The sequence below is a fragment of the Dipteris shenzhenensis genome, chromosome 9, assembly GCF_047967505.1.
Source record: "Dipteris shenzhenensis isolate YYH24624 ecotype China chromosome 9, Dip_SZ_1.0, whole genome shotgun sequence".
Classification (NCBI taxonomy): Eukaryota; Viridiplantae; Streptophyta; class Polypodiopsida; order Gleicheniales; family Dipteridaceae; genus Dipteris; species Dipteris shenzhenensis.
In genome coordinates, this window is record NC_141604.1 from 33106976 (window position 1) to 33122143 (window position 15168).

Below are 15168 nucleotides of genomic sequence, written 5' to 3' on the forward strand. Positions count from 1 at the left end.
CGAGGACAAGACACTATAAACCCAAATTGAAACCCATGGTTAATGGGACATCTATATGTAATCGAGGATATCAATGGTTAACTAGACTATCACATGGTACATATTGGACCATCTGGGTGGAGGTAAAGGACAAAAAGGGTTCACAAAATTCATGGAAATGCCTACGAGCTTAAAGGAAAAAGAAGCACTAGAAATGCAGCTGCAACATTAAAGAAAATCCTTGACGATCATGCATTACCACAGCCTCATTCCACAAACAATTCCAGATGGAAGTGTGGAATGCCAACATCACCTTCCTTTGGGAATGACAAAGAAGGCTATGCTAGAAATAGTCAATAAAAATTTACAAGATAGGAAAGCATGATTTCAAGGAAAACCTTGTATAAAATTTGGCGTGGACAATTTTTCATGTCAAGACACCATCAAAGCAAAGGATGTCAAAATGCAAGACATGTGATGAATTGAAAAATGCCATTAAACATAGTAAATGTGAGCACAAGCTATGAAAATATATAAGATGGCAAACAATCCATTTAACTCATGTGCAAGATGCTAGATTGTTGTATGCCTCTTGGAGAGAGGAAGCTATTGTGCATGTCAAAAATTCCATGTGCATTACCATTGATGGCATGGATCAGAATACAACAACATTACCAAGGTATAGACGTACCCCACCACCATTGTGGTAGACATATGAAAATATATTTTGTCAGTAGATGTTGGACCAAGATGAAACATCAACAAATGTTACCAGACAAAGGTTTTAATCCAATGTGCGATGATGAGTATATAGCCCAACATCTAGAGCAATATAATTTTTCTTCATGTCTATGGAAGAAAGGGATAATAAATCCATACAGTTGCCAAGACCTCATTATAATCCCTCCTTTTTAGCATTCTTTCTCCCCCTCATACATTGACTAATCTTAACACAAATTTTCCTTTTGTTAGCTAGGGGACATACTTGAGCACCTACACATCTTCTTTTCCTTTACAAAAGATGTACATTTCGTTTGTGTTTTTGCATTTTCTTGTGGTTGATATCATTATGTTATTGCTATAAGAGCTTATTTTTCCTACCTTAAAAGTTTAAAAAATACAGCTACAATACCTCTATTATATGTTTAAAATTTTGTATATATACAATTTTTTATATGCAGCCTACCAATAAGAAGATTTAAAGTCTCTTTTGGGAAATAGGATCTAATTTGTATGCCCAAATTAAGAGGGGGAAGTTGTTCTGATTTCTCAATCTTGGTTGAAAAATATTGCAATTTTTTCCTCTTCATCAACTATCAAAAGGAAAAAAAGTTTGTTGTGACTCTGCATTCATCATATCGAGTACAATAAAAAAAGGGGTGCTGAGAGATATGTAAATTGCACTATATATGTGCAATATTGTAGAGTGGTCAAATGGAATGCTTTTAAGAGTCTTATTGTTTAGTATGAATACACTTATTTGAAAACTTTAAGGGTTGAGTTTATAATGTATGTTTAATTTGTAATCTATGAGCAGACTTTTCACTTGTGCCTTGCATGTTCTTTTGCCTTTGTGTGCCTCTATCCCATCCTCCTTCTTGACATTAGTATACTTTTAATCCCTTCAAAATGTTACCCTCCTCTCTACCATAAGCTTTGCTAGTTTGATAAGGCCACCATTCAAGTGAGGGCAAACAGAACCTATAAGGAGAATCTCTTGCTACACCTCAAGTGGATGAGGACCCATCACATCCTATAATTCTTTGTAGAATTCAATTGGACTTCTCATGGTCGTTTCCATCTTCCATAACATTCATTGTTTCCTCCAGATCCATTAAAAATGACAGGGGAGTCTAGTTGTGAAAGTTCAAACCTTACTTCAGATTTTTGCCAAGCGTGCTAAGGTTTCAATCTATATTGTATTATACATTAGTAGCCTCAGTTTTAGCTGCAAGAAGATCATTAAAATGTTGAATAATGACATGCACATTCCTTTTAGAGAAGAAACAAGGGAGCCATTAGCTTTGAGTAGTAGAGGAAAGATTAGTAGAGGAATCTCCTCTTTGAATACCTCTTTCTAATTACTGTGTGCCTATCAATTTTCACTACACAAAACTCAAGTAAACTTTGGAGTTACTAAGTACCAGTTTGTGTTCCTTCCACAATAGTTTTTTGTGTGCCTATCAATTTTCACTACCCACAACTCAAGTAAACTTTGGAGTTACTAAGTACCAATCTGTGTTCCTTCCACAATAGTCCTTTAGCATTTCTAATTCCAATTGAGAATTGATCTTCATTGATCTAGCTAAGGCCTTTACCTTGGGATGTTAGCTTCAATTATGTCCCTAATTTTTTATCTACCACTTTTAGCTTCTCTTCTTACTTTTCCAATAGAAAATGAGTGGTGGTGATTGTAACTCACTAGATATTGCCTTAGGAACAATCGTACTTAAAAGAAACTCTCCAAATCTCCATGATTTACTCCTATAGATGTGAAGAGAGTGGGAGAGAAGTAAGGAGTCTCACTTGCAACTTTCTCACATACACAATGGGGGAATACACACAAAGGTGGAGGCTAAAAATAGTTTTCCTCTTCTTAGTTGTGAAAGCCAAAAGAACTCTCTCTCAGTACAAAAGGAATAGGTGAACCTGATATGTGGGTCTCAAACCAAACTCAGCTAACCTAGGTGGCATACTAACTGAGCCACTAACTAGAGTACATAAAGATCTGTCATCTAGCTATTATTCATGGGCAGTGTACCAACCACATATATAGCTAACAAGTCGGTGACATAAATGCACAAGGGTCACCCTGGCATATCACGAGTGGAGCTCAATATCTCAACACTCCCCCTCCAACTTAATCCCAATTCCTGCATACCAAGCAGGTCTCTGAACTTGCACAGCTTCTCTGCATCCAATGCCTTCATGAATATGTCAGCTACCCGATCCTCTGTGCTGACATAAACTAGATCGATAAGACCTACTAGAACCTTCTCCCGCACATAGTGATAATCCACCTCAATGTGCTTTGTTCTAGCATGATAGACTAGGTTATTTGCCAAGTGTATATTGCTCATGTTGTCACACTAAATGACAATTGGCCCATCTGTAGACTGATGCATATCATAAAGTAGCTTACGCAACCAAGCTACCTCACATGCAGCCATTGCTGCACCCCTATACTCAGCCTCCGTGCTCGACAAGGCAACTGTAGGCTGTTTCTTACTGCTCCAAGTGACTGCAGCACTCCCAAAAGAGAACACATATCCACTGGTAGATCGTCTATCAGAAATACTACCAGCCCAATCAGCATTAGTGTATCCATGCAACTGTATCTAAACCCTAGTCTCATAAAATAGTCCATACTGCAATGTGGACTTCACATACCTCAATATGTGTCTAGCCACATCCAAATGCGGTTTCCTTGGAGCCTGCATAAACTGACTTACCAACCCAATAGCAGAGCTCAAATCTGGTCTGGTAATAGTCGTATAAATCAAACTTCCTACTATGCATCTGTACATAGTAGGGTCTTCCAGAAGCTCACCTGCATCTGCGCTCAACTTCACATTCTGCTTCAAAGGAACTGAGATAGGCTTACAACCTGTCATCCCATATTTGGATAGCATGTCCAATCCATACTGCCTCTGCAAGAGCCATATCCCACTTGTGGATCTAATCACCTCAATGCCCAAGAAGTAGCACAGCTCTCTCAAATCCTTCATCTCAAACTTCTGCTTCAATAGCATTTTCACATGAAGGATATCTTCATCACTATCACCTGTGATGATAAAATCATCAACATAAATGACAAGCAGCATAATGCCTTTCTCTGTTTTTCACATAAAGTGAGAAATTTGCCTTGGAAATCTAAAAGCCAATAGTGACAAGATATTGTCCTATCTTGTCAGACCATGCTCTGGGTGCTTGCTTCAAGCCATACAAGGCTTTCTTCAACCTGCAAACAAACTCAGGATGAACAACATGCACATAACCTAGTGGCTGCTCCATATAGACCTCTTCTTGCAAATCACCATGCAAGAAGGCATTCTTTACATCCATCTGATGTAAAGACCATCCCTTTGATGCAGCCATAGTAATGACTGCTCTTACGGTTGCCATCCTTGTAACCGGACTGAATGTTTCTTCATAATCAATGCCATATGTCTGTGCATACCCCTTGACAACTAATCTTGCCTTTTATCTATTCACCAAACCATCTGCATTGTGCTTCACCTTATAAACCCACTTGCAACCAATTGCATTCTTGTCTTTAGGCAAAGGAACCAATTCCCATGTAGCGTTTGCTTCCAAGGCATCCATTTTTGCATGACCTGTCATGTGGTTTGACGCACCTGAGTCAACATACCACACATCATTGCTTTCTTCTGCACTTGTCACAGAATTGGTCATGTGCTGCACCATAAACAAATGCTCATTTTTGTCATCACCCTATCTACTAGAGGATGCATAATTGCCTTGCTGCAATTTTCCAGTCATATGTCATTCTGCTTTTTATAGCAGTCTTTAACCATATGATCCATTTTACCACAGTAGTAGCATTCAACATTGCTGTTTGCATTTTAGCCTCTCTGCCATCCACCACGACCTCTTTGGCTCCCCTTGCCTCTAAGGTTACCATGTCCTCCTCCATAGGACTAGTTTTCTTGAATTTGTTGCATATTCTGATTTCTACCACGGCCTCCAGATCGGCCTGCTCTACCTCTCCCTCTACCTCTTCCAGCATTTGAGTAGAAGACAGTTTCTTTTGAAGTTCCTCCTGAAGAAGATGCACCACCATTTCTCTGCTCTTCAGAAATTAGAAGAGCAATCAACTCCTCAAAATCAGGAAATTTTTCACGAACAGCAATGGATGTCCGGAATTGTGCATAATCCTTTCCTAGACCACCATTCAAGGTCACAAAAACTAAATCATCATCTTCCACTAGCAACCCAATGGAACCAAGTGCATCTGCAATCTTCTTCACCTTCATGTGGTAGTGATTGATGCTCATATTTTCTCTCTACACATTATGCAACTCCTGCTTGAGCTGCATTTTCCTGGCCTACGTATTTGTGCTATACATTTTTGTCAAAGTATCCCACACCTACTTTGGCGTGCTTGCATCCTAAATATGCACAATCATAGAATCTAAAATATTGATAGACAGCCAGTACATAACTTTTTGTGGGGGTTAAAGGTCACTGTGCCTTCACCCCGGTTATGTACAATACTCAAACACATATATAAATGAATGAAAAAGAAGATTAGGGTGGTTTTGCACCCACCAAAACTTGTGTGGCTCTCTGTCTCTCTCTCTCTCTCTCTCTCTCCTTCTTCCGTTCTTGCTTTCGTTGAGAGCACTCTCAACTGGTATCAGAGCCCGGGTGATCTAACTGAGCGTGCGTGAATGCTTGAAGCTCAGTAGCTCTGTGGGAGGAAGGAGAAGCTCTGTGGGAAGCTTTGTGGGTGACTTTACTTGCATCCGAGTGTGTAGAGACCTTGGAGGAACCTTTGGAAAAGTCACTTTGGTTTTGCGAAGTGGTTTTGAGAGCCTGTTAAGTGTTTTCAAAGAAAAAGTCATTTTTTGAGCTTTTCCCTATTTTGTTCGATGACAGAGACTCCATATTGACTTGTAGAGGCAACTATTGCCCTTTTGGTGTCCACTTCACTTTAGGAGCTTGGAAACACCTTCATTCTTGAATCTGGGATCATTTCATTGGATTTCTGACTCACTGTGTCAATTTCTACGTTTTTTGCCTGGGTGTTGGAACTCAAGTTTAGAGCAACCATTTGCAGATCTGTCAGTTCCGATGGACTCAGGAGGTCCTAAAACTTCTATATTGCTCATCATTCGCACTCCGGTGGAGTTTACAAACAGCTCTGTTTCCAAAAACGTTTTTCAATCCGTGTGTTAGACCCAGTGATTGAGACCACGGTTTCCAAAACCGTCTATCCCATTGCGTTTCGGACGCCTAAAAACCCCTACCTGTCAGTTCTTGCGCGATTCGGTGGAGGATTTTCAGAGTTATAGATCTCTGTGTATTCGATTTCGTCTCTCTGTTATGCATTTTTCATTCTAAGGTTTTGAAACCTTAGATTTATGCCACATGGCAGTGGATAAGTGTTGACTTCCATTTCTCACTCATCGGTTGGGATTTTGGAGTTCTGGCAGAAGAGAGATATTTGCAGATTTTCTTACTGAGTCCGATTATGCAATGGCGCCCATGTTTTGAGGCATCTCAGGTTCTATTTTTAGTAGCGGTCATTACCATGGGAGTATGATTTCTTGAGCATACCTTATGCAGATCACTCTGGTTGCAGTTTAAGCAGTGTGGGCTCATTTGTGGTATGCATTGGGTTGCAGTGGATGATTTATAGGCGATTTGGATGCATTGCAGTCCTTATTGGATGTGCTGATAGGCCCAAATTGCCTTGTGGGATGCTATTTTTTATGGACGCTTTGCACATGGATGCTATTTTATGCTGAGGGACAGCTTTGACACATTGCAGGTGATGCACTGATAGTGCTATGCTCTCTTGGATGAGATATTATTGATGCATATGCCAGTGGACGGTGTTTATGCTTGAGTCATTTGGCACTTATTGGCATTTTCTTTTGGGCCAGATTTGCTCATATGGATGCATAGTATATGCACATGAGTCAGATGCATCTTTTGATGCTTTGAGCTTTGAATTTTGGTGATATTTCACTCTGTTGTGGCATACACATTTGGGTGCACCTGGTATTTGGTGTGATTCTCTCTTGCAGGCACTAGCATTTGGGATTTTGTTTCATTTGCATCATGGCATCCTCTTCCATGTCTGAAAAGGAGTTTTTCAGCATTAAAAAGTTTGATGGGACAAACTTTTCTTTGTGGAAAGAACAAATAAGGGATGTGCTTATTCAAAAGAAGCAGATTAAACCCTTGGCAGGGGTTGAAGCTAAGCCTGCAAATATGTCTGAGGATGATTGGAATGAGTTGGATGCATTAGCAAAGTCTACTATTAGACTTCATCTTGCAGAGTCAGTTTATTTCACAGTAGTAAATGAGCAGAAATGAGCAGACTACGAAAGATTTGTGGAAGAAACTGTGTGCCACTTATGAGAAGGAAACTACCTCTAATAAAGTTTACCTCATGAACAGGTTGTTTGAGCTGCAGATGAAGGAAGGGGTCTCCATTGCTTCTCACTTGAATGAATTCAATATTATTTTCAGCCAGCTTCAGGCTCAAAAGATGAATTTTGATGTGGAGACTAAGGCAATATTTCTCTTATGTTCATTGCCATCCTCATGGGATACCTTCCGTACAGCTATCAGTAACTCTGCACCTAGTGGAGTACTGAAATTTGATGATGTTGTGGATAGCTTGTTGGCCGAGGAGATTAGACGAAAGTCTATGGACGGCAACAAGCAGGATGCAGCCTTAAATGTGCAAAGGGGCAGATCACAATTCAGGGGGAAGTCCCAAGAAAGAGGGAAGTCTCGTAGCAAATCCAGGGCACGGAACATCGAGTGTTACCACTGTGGCACGAAGGGCTATATAAAAAAGGATTGCTACAAGCTGAAAAGAGAACAAAAGGATAAGAAAAGAATACAAATTGGGGTGCAAATCAAAAGGAAGAGAGCCCAAGGGAGGACAAAGGAAAAGTGAAGATCGAGGAGATCAATGCAGTCACACATGATAGTGACAATGACGTTCTCTTCATGTCTAGTTTATCTGCAAAGTTGCTTACCACTTCAGATGATGCATATTCCTAGGATTGGATTTTGGATTCTAGTGCTTCATTCCATGTTACTCCCCATAGGGAATGGTTCTCCACTTATGACAGTAGAAAGACAGGTTGTGTGCATCTTGGAAATGACTATGCATGTGACATAGTGGGAGCAGGTGACATAAAGTTTTCTTTTGCAAATGGGTCTGCATTTGTTTTAAAACATGTGAGACATGTGCCTAAGCTGACCAAGAGTCTTATGTCAGTGGGTCAGCTAGATGATGCTGGTTTTCACACCACTTTTGGCTTTCAGAGTTGGAAAATTCAGAAGGGCTCTATGCTTTTGGCCAAGGGTGCCAAGTGTGGGACTTTGTATCCCTTACATGTATCAGGGGTATTTGATCATGTTGTTGCAATAACCGAGCAGCCAAGCACTTCTTTGTGGCATTGTAGGTTGGGGCACAGGGCACATGAGCCAGAATGGAATGAAACTCTTATGCCGTTTGGGTTATGTACTGCATTTGAGTTTCTCTGATTTTGAATTTTGTGAGCACTGTCTCTATGGGAAGCAGACTAAATCAGCCCATAAAAGAAGGGGAAAGAAAGAGTTTGAAAAGCTTGATTTGGTGCATTCAGACATATGTGGTCCCATGCCTACACGGTCATTAGGCGGGGCTGAATACTATGTGGCATTCATTGATGATGCAACTAGGAAAGTGTGGGCTTATGCTATAGCTCGGAAGAGTGATGTGTTCCAGGTATTTCAGAAATGGTTGGCCTTGGTTGAGAATCAGTTAGGTAGAACGCTTAAATGCCTACGGACTGACAATGGTGGAGAGTATCTCTCTCATGACTTTCAGCATTTCTGTGATACACGTGGGATTAAGAGGGAGCTCACATCCCCTCGTACTCCAGAGCAAAATCCAGTTGCAGAAAAGATGAACCATACCATTCAAGAAAGGTTGCAATGCATGCTTTCCAATGCAAGTCTTTCTGGTGGTTTTTGGGCTGAGGCAATGAAGACTACAGTGCATGTGATCAATAAATCACCTAGTAAGAGTTTGGATGGTGGTATTCCTGAAGAGGCATGGAGTGGCAAGAAGCCCTCTTACTCTCACTTGCATATATTTGGATGTGAGGCATATGCACATGTGCCAAAAGAGCTTCGAAAGAAGCTAGATCCTAAGTCTAGGAAATGCATCTTTCTGGGTTATGGTGAAAGTGGAGAGATGGGCTATCGTCTCTGGGATCCAGAAGCAAAGAAGATCATACGCAGCCATGATGTGGTCTTCAATGAGAAGAAGATGCATAAGGCACCCATGAGGGATGTGGAAATGAGGAGAATCACTTTCCAGGATGTGAATCCACCTGCATATGTTGATAGACAGCAAGCTGTCCATGCACCAAAGAAATGGTACCACCAAGTACTCCCACAGGTATACAATCAAGGGTAGATGATGGATCATCTATTGGTGGAAATGATGAGCCAAATGTGGCTGATATGCAGGTGGGACAGCAAGCTGAAATGCCCTTGAGAAGATCTTCTGGAGTGTCTAGACCACCTGATAAGTTTATTCTAGGGGTAGACTATGTGATGCTTATTGATTGCGGGGAGCCTTCTTGCTACAAAGAGGCTATGATGCGCGAGGATCAATGCAAGTGGGAGTATGCTATGCAATCAAAGATGAGTTCACTTATGAAGAATAAGACTTGGGACTTGGTTTCTTTGCCACATGGAAAGAAAGAATTGCCATGTAAATGGGTCTACAAAATGAAGGTCACAGGTGATGATGTGCCTAGGTACAAAGCCCGTTTGGTTGCTAAAGGGTTCAAGCAAGAAGGGTGTGGACTTTGATGAGATATTCTCTCCGGTTGTGAAGATGACCACACTTAGATGCATGCTTGGACTAGTGGCATCAGAGGATATGGAGCTTATGCAGATGGATGTCAAGATAGCTTTCTTGCATGGTGACTTGCATGAGGAAATTTACATGGTGCAGCCGGAAGGCTTTGAAGAAAAGGGCAAAGAGCATTTAGTTTGCAAGCTGAAGAAGAGTCTCTATGGTCTTAAGCAAGCACCTAGAGAATGGTATCAGAAGTTTGATGCTTTCATTCGGTCCCAGGGTTTTAGGAGTGAAATTTATCACTGCCTCTACACTAAAAGGGCTAAGGATAATAGCCTGATAATCTTGGCACTATATGTGGATGATATGCTATTGGCTAGCAAGAATACTTATGAGCTAGATGCATTAAAGGCCAAGTTGCATGAGGCCTTTGATATGAAGGATTTAGGACTTGCAGGTCATATTCTTGGTATGCGCATCACGCGTGATTGGAGTAGAAAACTCCTTTGGCTTTCACAAAAAGAGTATGTTACAAAAGTATTGCAGTGCTTCAATATGGAGGGGGGAAGGTAGTGAGTACTCCATTGCCTCCATATGTGAAACTGAGTCATACAAATAGTCCCAAATCAGATGAGGAAAGGGCCATGATGGCCAAGGTTCCTTATGCATCAGCAGTTGGGAGTCTTATGTATGCTATGATAGCTACTAGACTAGACATTGCATTTGCAGTGGGAGTTGTTAACCGGTATATGGCTAATCCAGGAAAGAGGCATTGGGAGGCAGTTAAGTGCATCATGAGGTACATGAAGGGTACCAAGGAGATGTGCATCTGCTTTGGTAGAGGAGACATGCGTGTACTTGGGTACACAGATTCAGACTATGCAGGGCATGTGGATAGTAGGAGATCCACTTCTGGTTATGTGTTCACCTTTGTAGGTGGTGCAGTGTCGTGGATGTCTCGTGCACAGAAGTGCGTTGCTTTGTCTACCACAGAGGAGGCTGAGTATGTTGTAGCCACAGAGGGTTGCAAGGAGGCTATATGGCTTGATCGGCTAGTGGGAGATTTGGGGATTCATACAGGTGTACCGACATTGCATAGTGATTCCATGAGTGCTATTCAGCTAGCACGGAATCCGGTCTTTCATGCAAAGACCAAACACATTGAGGTCAGGTACCATTTCATCAGGGAGGTACTTGAGGACAAGCGCATAGAGCTTGTCAAGGTTCATACAGATGGTTCATACAGATGATAACCCTGAAGATATGCTGACGAAGAGTCTACCTAGTCAGCGGTTTGAGTATTGTCATGTATTGATGGGCATTGGATAGTATGCTCACTAGTTGTTCTCCCTTAAAGGCACATTGTCCTTTAAGTGGGAGGTTGTGGGGGTTAAAGGTCACTCTGCCTTTACCCCGGTTATGTACAATACTCAAACACATATATAAATGAATGAAAAAGAAGATTAGGGTGGTTCTGCACCCACCAAAACTTGTGTGGCTCTCTATCTCTCTCTGTCTCTCTCTCTCTCTCTCCTTCTTCTGTTCTTGCTTCCGTTGAGAGCACTCTCACTTTTCTAGCTCTCTCATGCCAGCCTTTAAATGCCTGCAACTCCTGTTGATTGGGAACATTAGGGATAACTGGTTTTTGTTTAGCTCCAGTAATGAACTCCCAATATCCTTTTCCCTTAAGGAAATTCGTCATTCTAAACTTCCATGCTTGGAAGTTGTTCTTGTCAAGCTTTTCAGTGACAATCTGTGAAAGAGCATCAAACGCCATTATAGAACACTACAAAAATATTCTATCACTGCAAAAAACACAACTTCTCTCTCACAAGGGGGGACTCTTATCACATTCATGAGGGGACCTTGAAACCTCCCCTTGCACATAAACTACTAATGAGTATATGTACAGGTAATTTCTTAAAATCCAGTGCTGCACGTGGTATGCCCCTAACTAGAAAAATTCCCTTTCCTTTACGTGCACATGGTTGGTATGAAAAGTGCAATTGGTTGGTGTGAACTTAAGATTGAATCCTCTAGGTTTTGACTATTCATGTCTAATGATGCACATGGTTGGTATGAAATTAATATTAAATCCCCTAAGTGTTGGATATTCATGTCATGCTAAATCTTTCTAGGATGGTATGTGTTTATTTTCATCTCATTTTTAAATTCTCACTCCTTTTGGGCTCCCATAAACCTCTTTCAAGATGAGGTTTCCATCAATGAAACATGCTTTTATCCATTTTTCCTAATTCATCACACTCATATTTTCCTTGAAGTGGACATCAATTATGGGGACAAAAATGGGGGAAACAATGCAAAGAAAAGATCACTATGGCATTGCTCTTTACTTAAGCATATATTATGACCTTTTTTTTTCACAAAAAAGATCTGGCTTGTATTAAAGTAAACAAAGTAATAAAATCTGGTCATCTACTAAGGACCAAATGCTCGTGACCCATGCCATTAAGGAAACCTAAACCACAGTCAACAATTGACTAACTCCCAACACAACTACACTACCCAAAGGCTCCCTACCCAACCAAGCCTTGCCATAGGCCATCAGAAAACTTTTGATAGGGTTCAGCAGGGGAACCCCAAACCCATCCCTAGTAGCACCATCATGAAATATGTGATAATTACACACAATCCCAAATGGACAGTAGCACCATAGATCTAAACATAGGCCACGTGACCACAAGAGGAGTAGATCGGAACCTCTCGGTCTCTCCCAGCAAGGTAACCCTCCATGATATCTGGGAATAAAAATTGTGCCACAAGCCAACATCTTTGATCGCTAAGGCAACCATATTCCAAACCCACCGCACATTCGGAAAGATCCAAAATAAATGTCAGATTGACTCCACATCCCCCTTATAGAATGTGCACATCAGATTAACATTCACCCAGCCTGCGACGGATGCTTGAACTGGTAGACATGCCAACAAAGCCTTCCATGCCAGAAACTTTCCCTTACCATCCTAGATTTCCATACATCACCACACTGTTTAAACCACCAGGCAGGGCACCTACGTAGTCCCCATTTGCCATTGCATTTCTCCACTACAATATCTCTATTCTAAAAGCTATCTACAACACCTTGACTGTTGCACGACGGAATAATGGGCCACCTTCAACACACCATTATCTGGCTCTCTAGAGAGTAGATGAAACCACATTAGAAATCAAATTCAAGGGAATGAAATCCAAAATCTTTCGCAACACCTCCCTCTCCTGCACACTTAATATCATGACCCTTACCAAATCCACTGACTTCTAGTCAGTTGTCCTGACATCCCAAAGGTCCAGCCACCATTATATATACCCTTGGTGAAGAGAACATGCAACCCACAGATGAAGAAGAGCCAAAGGTTTCCCCCCCCTCAAAGTAGCACACCCCTACCATATAGATTCATGGAGGCTAGCATCCCCGCGACAACCAGTCCTACCTCGCCATCTCAAAGTTTCATAGCATTTCCATGCTTGAATCGACTTCGCCACCAGATCTGAACCAACCACTTTCACAGGGAAATCGGAGACTACCTTATTATAATATGAAAGAACCAACTTCATAATCCTTTAGCAGAATCAACATACCAAGAGAAAAATTGAGCGCACGGGGCTTTACATTCAAGAAACTGTGGCAACCACTTACCCAATAGGGCACAATTGCATAGACTAACATCCGATACACCAAGACCACCCCTTAGTTTGGGTGCTTTCAACCCATCCCAAGAAATATAATGAATTCTTCTTCTATCCTCTACAAATCTGTTCCACTTCCTCCCAATGGGACTTTCTAAAATGCCAAATAGAAGCAATGTACATCGAGGTAGTTGATAAAACATGATGAATAACAATTGTCCTAGCATTCCAACTAACACATTGACCATGCCACAATATAAATTTCTCCCTCAACTTACGCCTAAACCAATCAAATCATTGTTTAAGACTGACACCCAAGCCCAACAGGCCCCCAAGATATCTAAAGGCTACTTTCCAATCCACCAAATTAATTGGCAAGGCATCATCCTAGTTCAGTCTCACTGCCCCGTTTGAGTCCAAAGCCCAAAAGTATTAAGTCAGTTGCATTGAGAACCTAGCACAACACAATAGTCAATCATAACATCAAACAAGTTCTATACCTTGATAGGATGTTTCTTTGAGAAGACAATTGAGTTATCCACAAAAAGTTGCAAGCAAAGTTGCTGACCAGAAGGCATCCGAATACCAGACAAGCGACCTTCTCAACCCCCCCTCTCAATTCCCCATCAAAGGAACAATATATAATCCAAAAGGCAGAGAAGCTGAGACACCCCGAACGGATGGATCTGCATGGAGTGTATCTGCCTACAACCCCACTATTGAGGCACATAATGGTAGAGTCATTCCCAAGCATTTGCACTAACCAAACAAAGTCTGTTGTCCCAAACCCAATTTCTCTAAACAAGAGCTATGAAAGCCCATCCAATTCTGTTGCATGCTTTATCAAAGTCAAATCCAAACATAATGCATCTATACCCATGGCATGAGCATAATCCAAACCAGCAGTTGTGACTTTAAGAATGTTTTCAAACATTGTCTGCCCATCGTTTGGTAAAACTAGTTTGTTCTCTGTCCACAAGATCTCCCTGATACAATGAGTTAAAGACTTGGAAAAAAACTTATACAAGGTATTGAGCATTGTAATAGGTCTCCAATCACCCACTTGGATTCAAATTTACCTCTTTGGAATGGTCTTAACCAGACTAGCATTGACATCTTTAGACAAGGTTCCATTAGCTCCAACATGATCAGCCATAACAACAAAGTATGCCTTCGGCAAATTCTAGAACTCCATGTGAAATTTCTTTGTAAGCCCATCCGAGCCAGGAGACTTCTCAATATCAAGATCATCTAATGCAATCTTAAGGCCTTCCTTAGTAAAAGCTTGTGCCAAAATGACCCTCTAAGCTGCATTAAAAGGGGGATGAAGAATTTCTAAGAACTTGTGAGTATACAAAGCTCATCAAAGCAAGCTAGGTCGCCCATAATGGCCACCAATACTCTATTGAACACCTGGTAACCTTCCAAAAATTAGTAACCAGCCTCCAAGAAGCATCATGTACCTTATCAATAGTGTCTCTATTGTGCTTCTATTTCAAAGCTTGGAAGAAAATATGAGAAGAGGCCCATTAGCAGAGCTAAAGAATAAATCCGGTCTATTCTAGCAACCCTAAAATCCACTCCCAATCTCCAATTACTCCAAGTGAACCCAGAAATGACCTCTGTGTCAAGCTTTCGACAATCCACTAATCCCCACGTAAGACAGAGTGCGTCCCAGGCATCTCTCTCCCAGATCGATATCGATTGGATTCCATGGGATCAATCATAGCCTCACTATCATATTCCGATCACCCAAGAGCATCCAATTGGAACCTAACAAGTGACTATTAACAAACTCCTAGCAAAGAACTCACGCCCTAGAGCCATTAGGGGCATACACTCCTAGCACGTTAAAGCTAAAACTAGAAACATTAACATAAACCACAAGTAGTCTAACCTCAGGGTCCCTAAATAGCTCCATACCTCAAGCATCACTCCTAACTAGTACTGCAACACCACAACTCCCTTGAATCGTA